Below are 13,033 nucleotides of genomic sequence, written 5' to 3'. Positions count from 1 at the left end.
GCCTGATGGAGTAGGCTGGGTGTATATCCACCTCTTTGCTGTGTGAAAGCCAACATTCACCAAGCTCAGTCCCTCGACTAGAAATAGTTTGACTCTTCTGAGGTTTGATCATTTTCTTGAAAACTTGCATGATCGAAGTCAGAAATGGAAAAAGATCAAGAGAGGAAATTACACGAATTTAGGTACAGATTTTGAAATGACCTGGACTAACACCTAGTGGGGCTGACTTCTTAGAAAATCTCCCTCACCTTCAAAGAAACAATCAACAAACACCAGATAGAGGCCGAGTGCACCTCTTCCCCCCACAATCTTGGATCCATTCAGAAGCAATCAATAACTCTTAGCTGGCTCTCTGACATACAGACTTCCAAAACAGAATACCAAGCTCTTTGTGATGTTTTTAACAGAAGGAAGGGCAAAAAATACTCCTATAGTTCTCTTTTCCCATCTACTGTTCAAGTTAAAAACACAGGTGAGGCATTTGGATGTTTCTGGGTGATTCAAATCAGACTTGGGACTGTTCTGTGTGTGTGGCTCTGCCACAGCACATAGGGCCTACAAATAATTCCAATACATGTCTGGTTCTTTGCAATAGCTTTTATCTCCATAGCCCAAAGGCTCCTCACAGCGAGGTATATAGGACAAGAAACATGATAGGCATTTGGCAGAAAACCAGGACTTAGAGCTTAAGGGACTCTTACCTGTGGTCTATGACAGAATCATATTCAAAATTAGGAATTCCAATTGCAGATCGAACCTTTACACAAGCTTGGGAACTTAGAGCTCCACTCTCTGCAGGAGGTCAAATATAGCCTGTGGATGTGTTTTGTTTTTAAACTGAATTAATTTTACCATTAAACATTAGGAGTTGTCACATAAAAATCTAGATTTCTGACTTTTGGGGGGAAATCCAAAGGTGTGACTCGTACTAGTATAGGCAATAGAGAGAGCTAAGAGGACGCTGTCGCTCACTTTTCCATGGATCTTGCCATCACTCAAATATGATCAAGGACCCCCTTCCTCTGCCTCCATGATCTGATGCTCATCTACAAAAACTCAAACATGCCACGCTGTTCCCTCTTCCACGCCAGTGCTCACATGACTTCCCTCCTCCTAGGACGCCTCTATCTGTCTTGCCAGTTTGATGGGTACACGTGATCAATCTTTTCAAGACTCAGTTCAAATGCCCCTGGATCCCTGAAGTCAATTCTGGTATCTCTGGAAAAACTAACCAGGCTTCATTTCAGGCTCTTTAACATTTTCCTGGGCTTGTTTTATTGAATCCCTTTGCACATGTGCGTACTCACTGCTGGGCACACAGTACCCAATTAATAATGTTGCGATCATTCCTAAAGACAAAGACTTAAATAGTACTTACCATGTGGTAGACAGACACTGTTCAAAGTGCCTTATACATATTAACTCATTTAAGCCTCGCGACTCCATCTTATTATACCCATTTTACAAAGAGAAAACTGAGGCATATTAAAGGTCAGAGGATTTCCCCAGTGTCGTTCCCACAGCTAGTAAGTGGCAGAAAAGACAGGCATTAGAAACAAGTCTGGCTACCTCTGGATAGATGGGTGAATGGCAGGGCGATGGGCAGTTAGATGGGAGGGAGGGAGAGAAGAAGAGAAAGAGAGAAGAAGGGAAAGACAGAGAATGACAAACCTAATGGAGAAAGGAGAGTGTTTTCTGTTGTAGGAACTACAAGTCTTTAGATGAGGTGGGGGCAGTGCTGTGTGTCGGTAAATTTGTAATGTCTGTCAGTTTCCATGGTGTAAATACTCCTATTGTAGCTGATTCCAAGCTCCCAACATGATATCACTGAATGCAGAGTTAGAGAGAAAAAAATGTGGACAATTGCCAGTACTAACCAGTATTAACACACCAGCTCTAATACACCAGGGGTAGGATATACCAAGGAAAATGACAGATGAAGAGACAGGTAGAACTGGGTGAGGAAGGACCCATTAAACTATACTAAAGAAGTAATCCTTCTCTATGCAACCAGGAGTAATTTAAAAGTTGTTAGTAGGGAGTGATATGATTATGGATGCAAGAGAGGCACATAGTCAACATTTTAGAAAGCCATATTCATCTTCCTACATCTTTTCTGAGTGACTGTTATTGATGCAAGAAAGTTATCAGTTGTTGCACTCCTTTCTTTCTCGATCTCTTTCTCTTTCAGCTATTCTTGCCTCTACTTCCCCACTCTAGGCTTCCCTTATTCTAGGCTCCCGGGAACATTCTTGGTAGCACAGATCCTCAGGATTGTAGAGTTCTTCTGTCATTGTTGGATCTGTGGCATGTGAGGGCTGCAAGGCCTAAGTTAAAAAGTGGGCTTGAACCAGCTTGAACAGAGAAGACATCACATGGAGTGTAAATAAAACAATGCCCGACACATCCTTGCATTACAGAGTGTAGAGCTGGAAGGGGCTTTAGAAACTATTTAGCTTCCAATCATCCTCTTATTTTCGAAGTGGAGCAGGGGGCATTCAACTTAACCAGCCCAAAGCCACAGAGCTGGTTAGGGCCAAAGCCGAAACTAGAACCAAGCTGGCTGGTTTCCAGCCAAATACTCTATATGCACATGGAGTATGTCTTCTGAGATGTAGCCTTCCCCCTGCAAAGTCAAAGGCTTTCTTTTCAAGACCTTTTTAAGATCTTTTTTTTTTTTTTTTATACTAAGCAGGTTCCACTTCATCAATTAGAACAGATAAAAATATGGTGATATTCGGGAGCAGGGACATCCTGTCATCCTCCCCCGACACAGGACAATACGAACCATCTGTTTAGGAAACACTCCATGACCACAGTCCCCTCTTAAAGCCTTATTACCCAGTTTAAGAATTCTCTAGATCCTGGCTTTTTCCCATGGGTCTCTATCCACCTGCCTGCACTGAGGCCATTTCCTGATAACTAGGAAGTAGGCAGGGAAAGGAAGCAAACCTTTAAAAGCCATTGTGGCAGCTCTACTTTGAAAAAAAAAATTGTTGGAGGGGAATCTAAAACTTTTGGCTGAAATGCAAAGTAGCCTGATAATTCAGCCTCACTTCAGGTGAAATTGGCCAAGGCTACAGGGCATCTGGCCAAGATGGCCATTGGGAACTGAGGTCCAAGCCAATGCTCACCTACCCAGAAGCCAGAGGCTGCTGCTGCTCTGATGAAGTCCATAATCCAGTTCCTACAAAGGCTTCCATGGCCCTAACATATCACCCTCTTTTGGCTCAAACTATTATCCACTTTCAATCCTGTCAGTTTCTACAACTATCATCCCTATGAATGGTTGAAGAGAAAGCCAATTCCTTGAGCTAAAGAAGTGAATACTGGTCCGGGAAGAAAGATCTCAGAGAGGAAAAAGTTGCTACCAGGATTTATGTTACAATTTGCCCAGACCCATCCCAAATTCCCAACTACTGTCATAGGGTAACAACTAAAGGATGATTCCTTTCATCCTCAAAAGTATCTCAGTTGTTGATAGTAAATTATATGCTCACCCTAGTTTGGGTTCTTGGAGTCACAGAACTCTAAGGCATCTATAAATAGAATTTAAAGAATCCATGAAGTTAAAGGGAAAGAAGTCCCAAATTTGTTTGCTAATATCGAGCGCAATTTAGCATTTTATTTTATTATAAATGCAGGCCACAAACTCCAAAGGCAGTAGCAGTACCAGCGATTTTATCAACAATATAAATCAGATATTTTCATAACATCATACAGTTGCTACAGTGATCTCATAGCATTTATGCTCATCCCTACTTCAAAATAATGGTTGCTATTAGTACCAACATTAGACTTCGTTATGAAGACATGGGTAGGTCATAATGTTTTATATATTATGTTTAATTATCTCAATACAATTTGTATTCTAATTTTATGTACTACATTTTACGCGTTTGAACACATCATTCTGAGGTCCCCAAGCTTGTTGGACCACCAAAGGGCACCATGGCATAAGTAAAATTAAGAGCCCTTGGCTTGGTGATTGAGAAGACATATTAACAAGAAACACGGGAATATAAGAAAGAGACCATACCCTCTGGCTAAGGAACTAGCTTGCCTTTGAGCTATCTAGACCATGAGAAATTATTTAGGTACATTATTTTTCTTTGTGTAACTCTTCTTTATCATTCACATTAGCTTTCTTTATCTTCTCTTATTTTTATGCCTTTCTTTTTCTTATCCTCCATTTTAGACTTACTATCAAATATCTCTTGATCTTCCTGCACTAATTGCTGAGTTCTGTTCCCTTGGATGATTTATTTTCCCTAATGGCCTATCTGTTTTACCCTCTTTGCCTTTCTCTCCAACCCTCCTCCTCTACTGTTTCTCTGTTGTCTCTCTTTTGGCCCTCCTCATCTGGCTAGCTATCAGTCATTCCTCTTGTATGGGTTTTATTACAGATGCTTTGGGTACCAAGATTCTACACTATTCCTTCCATTAGGAAAGGTTAATTTTGTTTCTAGAAAGTGTTTTTCAGAAGCAAAACAGATTGACTACCTGCATAAATTACTATGAAACACTTCCTGGCAGAAACACTACATAACTTTGCAATTCCAAGTTTGAAATAATTTGTCGAAAAGATAGAAAATGTTCCTGCTTGATAATGCCTGATGATCAGATGCCTAGGGGAGGTCAGCGGACTGGACCAGGGTTCTTCTCAGTGTATAAATTCCCAGTCTAGTAAAAGGAAAGTATACTGCTTAGTCACTGCTAACAGGATGAGCCCTCCGTAAACAGAAGTTAGTAGACTAGAGGGAAAGCCAGTGTGACTTCACGAACTTCGTGTTTTAGCTTTAAACAAACCTGTAAATGCACTGTACCTTCTCCCTGGTCTCACCCAGGGAAATATTTGTTCTGAAATAGCCATCTCTCTGAGCAAGGTACTAAATACTTACATGCAGACTGAGAATCTATCAATGACCTAGAAAGAAAGAAGGAAAGAAAGAAAAAGAGGGAGGGAGGGAAGAAGGGAGGGAGGGAAGAAAGAAGGAAGGAAGGGAGGGAGGGAGGGAAGGTGGAAGGAGGGAAGGTAGAGGGAGGGAGGAAAGAAGGAAGGAAGGAAGGAAAAAGAGAAAAAAAGGAAACCAATTTGCATTTGAAAAGTTTTATGAAGTACTACTCCATGTTTGAAAATGACTCATAATATTTTATTTATTTTTTATATCTATTCCCATTTTACTTCTAATAAAAGAGACAAATCCTTGTTTAAAAGCTGTCTGAAAAGGTAATGACACTTTGCACTGGACTAGTGTTAACATAAAAACAGCTCAAAATGCTTAGGATAAAATGAAACCATGAATTTTATAAACTTTACTCATCTGTTCATTTATTCTCTTAAAAAAAATGTTTTTACCAGGGTGGTTTTAAAAAATATTTACTCATTTATTTATTTTAAATGAATTATAGGGCCCTTATTGTTAACTTATCCCCTTTGGGAAAATAGTAGGTTCCAAGTCCAAAAGCTCTTGAGAAAATTACAGATGTTATTCTCTTTTTAAAAATGGCCATTTCGTATGCCATGCTGTGAGGTATTAAGTCACTAAGTTTTTATAAAGCATGTATGACTATCACTAGAATGTCAGATAGAAGAGTTTCCATCCTCATTCCCTACCACTTGTGAACGAAGCTCATCGAAGTCCCAATCTGCAGATAAAATATAAAATTTATTAATCTTATTGATTATTCAAATCTAAATATAGATTAAGATACTATATATTTATTTAAAATAAAGTCCATGAGAGTAAAGCTTCTCAGGTTCTACTTTCTCTTGCCAACATCTTTAAATTCCATTTTATTATTTGGCTTTTCTTGTTATTAAAAATAGATCAAGTTCAGATGCTCTGGTTTTTTATTTTTATTTTTAAGTATCTGAGAATTTTAATTCACACTATATATTGCATAAACATATTTATTCATTGTATTCTGAATAAAATTTTTTCATTTTTTTTCATAACCTTTTTTCCCAGAGCAGCTTGCTTAATAGTAATTGTCATTCTAACTGCCAACAAACTCATACTTATATGACTTAAGATAAACATGCACCTCAGGAACTGCCCCAGCAGCAGTGTTGTGTGGAGCCTTCAACACTATACCACACAGGAGTAAAAGAAATAAAGAGGATGTGGATCACCGTTACTATTACATCATTAGGATGAGGATATAGCTAACTCTCCTATCACCCCTGAAAAAGCTAGGACTTGGAAACCAGGATATAGGCACTAGTGCAAAAAGATTCTCTTCATGTGGTTCCTAAAAGACAGACCATTTTTCCCCCTTAGATTTTGCCGTACCCAATTTCAGTGTTACAGCTTATTTTCTCTAACACCGCTATAATCCAACTAAACCTGCACCCCACCTTCAAAAGATTACCCTTCCGGGATGATCTGATTTTTAATGGTTCTCCACAAAGAGTGAGGCAGCTGTGGATATTTTGCCCTACTTATGTAAAAACAATACTCATTTCTAATGAATTCTCCAGAAAGCGAATGTTTCCCTTCATATAACTGAGGCCTCTGGGATTCAGATCAACTAACCCAGCACAGAAGGAACAGTGAGGAAAAGAAGGGAAAGAAGATGAGCGTCTCTTAGCGTGGGCTCTCCATGGCCATTTTGCCACACAAAGCCCTTCATCAGCCAAGCGTCACCTCCCCAACTCCATGCCTTCCTGACAGCTCTGTTCCTTCACCTTCACCTTCGCCTCTTCCATCCCTGGTTACTGCTTGTCAGGGCATGAGAGATGAAAATCCTGTTCCAGGTGACACAAGTGCACCAAGTCTCCATCATCTGCCTGTGACTCCAACCACCCTGATGTGATTCTGAGAAAAAGGCTTTTCCCGGTTCTCCTCTCTAACTGCTTCAGCTGACTTTTTGTTGGTTTGGCTCCAGGGGGGACATCTTGGTACTGTAGCTACAGAGAAAAGACATGGATATTCTTAGAAACCAGAATTCTGTCTTATAAGAATGCCCAGCAGTATATGGAATACCTAAGTTTATGGAGAAAGTCCCCTTTGGTAGTTAAAGTGGGCAAGAAAATGGCAAAGAACTAGTTTTCCCCTTTCTGAGCCCCAAGTGTATCTATTAGAAAGATATTGTTTTGCCTCATATTTACATCAGTCTAAAGTTTAACCCAATGTTCGTAAATCCAGAAGAAATAATAAATCATTCCATTGAATTCATAAGGATTTTTCCCTCTGATGTACTATCTTTTCTCTTATTTTCACAAATACTGGGAGCAGAGCAGGACAGACCTACTCAACTTGACGGAAGAACTTCACTAAAGTGGTGGTAAATCCATTTGATTTTATTTAGAATCATCTAAAAGGTGGCATGGTTAGGTGATTTTTGTTGATTCAAAGGCTTATAAATATTCTGCTGCAATCTTTTGCAAAAGAGGCACACTCATCAATTATATGATAGTGACTTTTTCTGATTGTGCTAATTGAGGCATTTATGAAAAATTAGCAAAACAGTCTTTTTTTTAACAAACAAGTTTCTTCCTAATTACTTAATTTTCCCCTAATTAATTTTAAGATGCTGAGAAACAGCAGCAGTGAACTCAATGTATTTATGCATAAACATAGTTTATTTGACCAAGGGTCAGAAAACAGTGGTTCTAAGTACCAGTTACACTAGGAGCACCTGAGTGGCCATGAGCACTCATGGTATCTCCTCTCTCCCCTGGATCGCGAGAGGTGATGTCTGAGATACCTTTAGCGCTACTATTCTGTGATTCAATCACTAGAAGAAAATTCATTTGCAGAATACAGTTTCTGCAATTTGTGACCACAGAGCAATTTTCTCTGCTCACTTCTGGATCCCTCCTCCCATTTCTCTTCGCATCTAAAAGGGGACTGTCTACCAAAAGGTTCAGAAAAGAAGTCCAATGTAAGCAGCTCGTTCCCTAAGTTTGCTTCCAGTACAGGATCCCATCCTACCCAAGGTGCACCCCAACAGACCCTGAGAAGGCACAGCCACAGGGGTTCACAGGCAAGGGCTGGCACTAATAGTATGCCCTTGGGATCTGGAGGAAGGGCTGGAGGCCTCATCCAGGCTTCCTTGTGAATAAAGAGTCTTTAGTATGTAACAGGGCCGGGAGCTACCTACACACCCAGTGTTCTCCGCCCATAAAAGGAACCAGCCCCACCAGTTACTGGCTGGATGACTATGAGCAAAAAACTTAAATTTCTCCATGGCTTAGTTTTTTGGCCAATGAAATAGGAAAATTAACTTTATCTTCTAGGGTTGTTGTGAGAACTGAAATTAAACAAGTGCGCATAAAATATCTAGAATAATGCCTGGTACAGGGTAAAGGGCTCAATAAATGCTAGCGCTGATTATTATTATTACTACTACCTTTCTCCCCAGAATAGCTCAGCAACCTGGAAAAAGAAAAAAAAAAAAAAAAAAAAAAAAGCCTTAGTGTGGATTTGAAGTATTCCTTCAAGAGTTCTCAAAGGACACATTCCAATCTGTTTCCAGGCAAAGGGAAGTGACCTGAGCACAAATCCAGGAGATAAGCACCTGGAAAGAAACGAGGAAAGAAACGAGCCCTGGGGCGTCCGAAGCTACATCTGGCCACGTGAGAGACTTAATTCCGGGGTCCTACCTCAGGTATCCAGGTAATTCGGAAGAAGCCAATGCTCTCTCCCCCGACGCCTGGCCTGTGAGGGTGTGGCCTTTGCGCTCAGAAGCTGCCCCCCGAGCCTCGGCGGAGGGAATCCCCGTTCCCGCTCCTGAGGCTCTGAAGCTTGCAGCGGGGCGACAGGGAACTCGCTGTTCCAGGGGTGCCCCGGGATGGGAGGACCGAACTCAGGATTCCTCCCCTGAGCCCTGGAGAATCGACGTCTCTTCCGGAAGGGCCAAGGCGTGGGGCTCCCAAAAGGGACTACGCTGAGCTCTGCTTTCTCACAGCTGGTACGTGAGAGCAGGAGACGTCTACAGGGCAAGCCGCAGAGACGGTTGTGCCCCTAAAAGCCTGTACGTGGGAGGTTTGGACAGGGAGGACCAGAGGGTTTGACTCAGTTCCAAATCCACGCAACCTCCACATTCTTCTTTTATATGTACGGTAAGAAACCGAGAATCGGACGCCTAGCCAAAGGAGCCGCTTGGAGAGGGGCGTGCACCAACTCAAAGAGGGAAGGGTTAAATGAGGTGCGTCCAGGCTTTCGGCAGCCCAGGATATTCCCCACTAGGATAAATGGAGCCCAGAGAGGGGGTGTCCCTTCTTTGCAACAACAGCCTAGGCCCCCTCCTGCAAATGCTCTTCCATCCCAGATTTCTGGGGTGCAAAGGAGGAAAGGTGCTAACCTCTGGCATCCGCCAAAACGTCTGCGACAACCAGAAGGATCTACCTGGAGACTGCAAGGCGGACAAAGGCACCTACTGCGCGGACCCCCGGGTCTGGGAGCCGGGTCTTCCTTCACCCGATGCCCACACTCCCCTAGCCCTCCAACTCTGCGCTCACAAACCTCTGGGCTCAGGATGGGTTTCTCCTACTCCCTTGCTCCACCCAGGTGCGATTTGCAGACGGGAGGTGAGGAAAGGGGGCCCCTACTGCAGCCCCGGCCCCAGCGCTCTCCTCCAGCCGGTTCGGACCCCTGTCAACTCGCCTGGCGCTGGGGACTCTCCTCCAACCTCGCACACATCACTCCCTCTGGGGGCCAGGAATCCCCTTCCCACCCTGCGGCTATGGAGACATCCTTAACTCCTGAGCGCCCCGCAGGAAAGGTGGGCGTGGGTCTACAGACCCGGCTGCGGAGATAGAAGGGTGTGGAAGCCGGTGCCAGAGAAAGGGGAGGACTACGGTCCTCTTAGAGCCAGGAAAAGCATCCCTGGTCCATGATCTAAACAGTCACCGCCCAAGACACCAACGCATTCAGAAGCTCCTCCGGGCGGCGGGGGCCGGTGGGTGGGGGGGGGGCGGGTGTCTCTCCTGGAGAGGGAGATCGCCCGGTGTCAGTCACCCAGAAGGCCTTCCCAAGTCCCCCAGGGCCGCGGCATTCCCGGGCTCCAATTCGCCTTCCTGTGCCTCCCCAGGTACCCAGCCCCTCCCCCATCTGTATTTACACGCCGAGGCCAGCGCCCTCCGGACTCAAATCCTGTTTCCTTCTCACCAGGTAGATGACTGCTCGGGGCTAGCACCTCGCACACATTAGCAGAGGCTTTTGCTCCCCGCTCCACCAGATCTGTTCCCGAGCTTCAGCTTCCTCTCATACTCCCACCAGCAACCGTTTCCCTCCCAAAACCACTTACTTCACCCACCCGATCTGCACTTGGCGTTCCCACAGCGTACAGCCGCAAGCCCCTCCAAGGGTTTCATTACCGAGTTGGGGGTGGCATATGCAAGATGAAGCTATTCCCGCCGCGCTGGACAGAGTCCCAGGGGTGGCCGCAGCCTTCCTCCACTTCCCACCTCTCCTATTCCACCATCTCGGCTCCTAGCCAGCTCCTACAGGCAGGAAGAGCACTGCTGGGTCCCAAACCCTCACCTCTCCAGCGCGAGCTGCAGGGAGTGAAAAGTCGACTGGCAAAAACACACAGAGAGAAATGGGCAGATGTATACGGCAAGGGAGGGGGATGCGGGGGGAAGGGTGCAGGCGAGAACTAGACGTGCAACTTGCACTGCACGAGGTGAGCACCGCGCAAGGAGGGGGGCACAAAAGTTTGTAGACTATTGCACTGCAGCCGGCTGCACGCGAGCAGAGGGTCGGACTCCCCCTCGCCAGGAGGTGTCTCTCCAAGGGTCTGCGCCAAGGGGAGCAGGGATTTGGGGCATGGCTCAGCACTGGTGTACTAGTTCGCCCCTACTTGTTCCGGGAGCAACGGCTTAGGTTCGCGGGCAGCGAGAGGGACGATACCACTGTTTGTGAAAAGCAACAGGCGGCCGCGCCTTACCTTGCGCCAGTCCCGGGCCGGGGTGGCTGCTCCATCCTCGTGGCGCAGGGAGGCGTTGGGTGCGTATGTCTGGGGGTGCGCGCGTTACCAGAGCTGCAGCGGCCGCTATCCGCACCCAGCTGCTAGCCCCGCTGTCCACCCCGGACCTGGGTGGCCAGGCGGGCTGGTTTCCCCGCCGCTGCCGCGGCGTTGGTACGCGGCGGCTGGAGCGCGGGACGCGGCGGGGCAGTGCGTGGTTCGGCTGGCGTCCTCCCGCGCCTCCACCCAGCGCGGGTGCGGCTCCGGGCGGCCGCGCAGGGCACCGCTTGGCTCCAGCTGCTGCGGCGGCCGCTGCGGACCCTGCGCCGGGCCCCGGAGCCTCTTAGGAGGAGGAGACAAAGACGCGAGAGAGGCGAAGCGCCGTTCGTCCAGAAGCAATCGACTCAGTCTCTAAAGGGGAATCGCCTCCAAACCTCGGCTGGGGAGGAGGGAGGAGGGGCGAGGAAACTGGGGACTAGAAAAGCAGCAGGGAATGAACGTGACAGAGCCCTGCCACCGCCTCGCCGGCGCTGCCCTCTCACCTCCCGGGTGGGGGTCGGGAATGGAAAGAGAGGGCGGGGGCTGAGCGTTCGCTGCGGGAGGAGAGGAGCTGAGGTGGGAGTATTAGCACCCTCTGCCGCCCTCGCCTCCTTCCTTCCTCACACCCCCTTGCATAGCTCCACTCTCAGGATGCTACAGAGCCCCACTCTTTCTTCTGTTTTCCTAAGTACTGAGATCAGAGCTAAATTAAGCTGGCAGAAGCATAACATGGTGATGGGTTGCCTGTCCTCTAACGGGGGAAAAGGAAGATACTTAAAATGCAATTGACAAATGATTGCCTATTGGGTGCCAAGTACTGCACTAGGCTATTTTGGGGGGAGGATTAATAAAGTGGGATGTCCCCACTGAAGGCTCCATGATCAGATCTCAGAATGATCCCCTAAAGTTTTGGGGTTGAGGCATGGCCCTTGATCCCTAACCCCAACCAGTCTGGTTTTGCAAAGCAGAAGGTGTTAGAAGAATTTAATTTTTCCTCTTCTTCAGGGATAACTATGACTGTGCAGCTGAAATGAAGTCTTTAGGCCTCTTGAAAAGAATGTGCGTGTTTTTAAAAAAGAAAATTGTTGATTTAGTAATGTTCTTATTTCATGATTGAATGATCTGATCTGCATCAAAAAAAATAATTTGGTCCAGTGGAACTGGCCTCCAAGCATTTACAAATACCACTTTTTTTTTTTTTTAGACCTTTTTCACCCCTTCCCCTCACTTCTTACCCTAGGCAGAACCCAGACAGAAGTAATCTCTCCTTTCTCTTTTCTGTCACAGTTGTATTTGGTAATTACTTGCAGAACTTGCGCATTTATAAATATTTTGTAGATTTCTGTTGCTTCACTCACCTGTGAGTATTACCTTTTTTGTGTGTTTGTGCCTTCCACTGCAACATCCAACATTGTTTTGTATCTAATGGGTATTTAAGGAAAGCTTAACAGTTGAAGGTCGTTTTCTCCTTCAGACACTGCTAAATCCCAGTGTCTCTAGAATTAAAGAAATTCCTTGATGAAATTTTTAGGTCTGGGGGGAGGAAAGGACACGTATAGCTATACTCACAGCCCCTTTGACCTAGAAATGTGAAACTATCTAATTTATTTTTGTTTCTAGGCAGCAGTCTTCTCCCACTGACCGCTCCACCTCTGTTTGCTGAATTCCCAAAGGCAAACAAAACCAAGCTGTTGCTCAGCTGCCTAGAGCAAGAGATTTGTACTCAGCTGCCAACACCTAGAACAAACCCATTCCAGGTGGAGAACGACCAAAAAATCTTTATCATTTTGTGACCTGTGTCAAGTATGTTGAAAGTCTGCCAAGGTTTTCTTATTTCCAGTGACACTCTCTTATTCTGGAAGAATTTTAGAATAGTTTGGGTAATATTTCATTGCCGAGAGATAAGAAACGTGCTTTGTACTTCAGGGCTATTTAAAATCATTTTTTATTTTCCGTCCCTACTTCCTATAAATTATATAGGATAGCCATCTCAGATCAGGAATGCACTATGAAAAAAGTCCAGAATGTATAGATTAGATAAAATATTTCCTAAGATATCTTCTATATCTAAGATGAT

General features: G+C 45.1%; 1 protein-coding gene across 6 annotated transcripts in view; it reads right to left on the bottom strand.

The window, feature by feature from the left end:
- LRRC3B (leucine rich repeat containing 3B) overlaps nt 1-11,521 on the bottom strand; it is an 80,245-nt gene extending 68,724 nt beyond the window's left edge. The window contains exon 1 of one of the 6 annotated variants that reach the window (XM_016149559.2): nt 10,900-11,521. The gene's annotated coding sequence lies outside the window, so the exon portion shown is untranslated. The other 5 variants (XM_016149561.2, XM_016149562.2, XM_016149565.2 and 2 more) reach the window with 5 other exon arrangements.
- Between the last annotated feature and the right edge of the window lie 1,512 nt (nt 11,522-13,033).

This window comes from Rousettus aegyptiacus, unplaced genomic scaffold, assembly GCF_014176215.1.
Source record: "Rousettus aegyptiacus isolate mRouAeg1 unplaced genomic scaffold, mRouAeg1.p scaffold_m13_p_4, whole genome shotgun sequence".
Lineage (NCBI taxonomy): Eukaryota > Metazoa > Chordata > Mammalia > Chiroptera > Pteropodidae > Rousettus > Rousettus aegyptiacus.
This window is presented reverse-complemented; position numbering and strand designations above follow the sequence as displayed.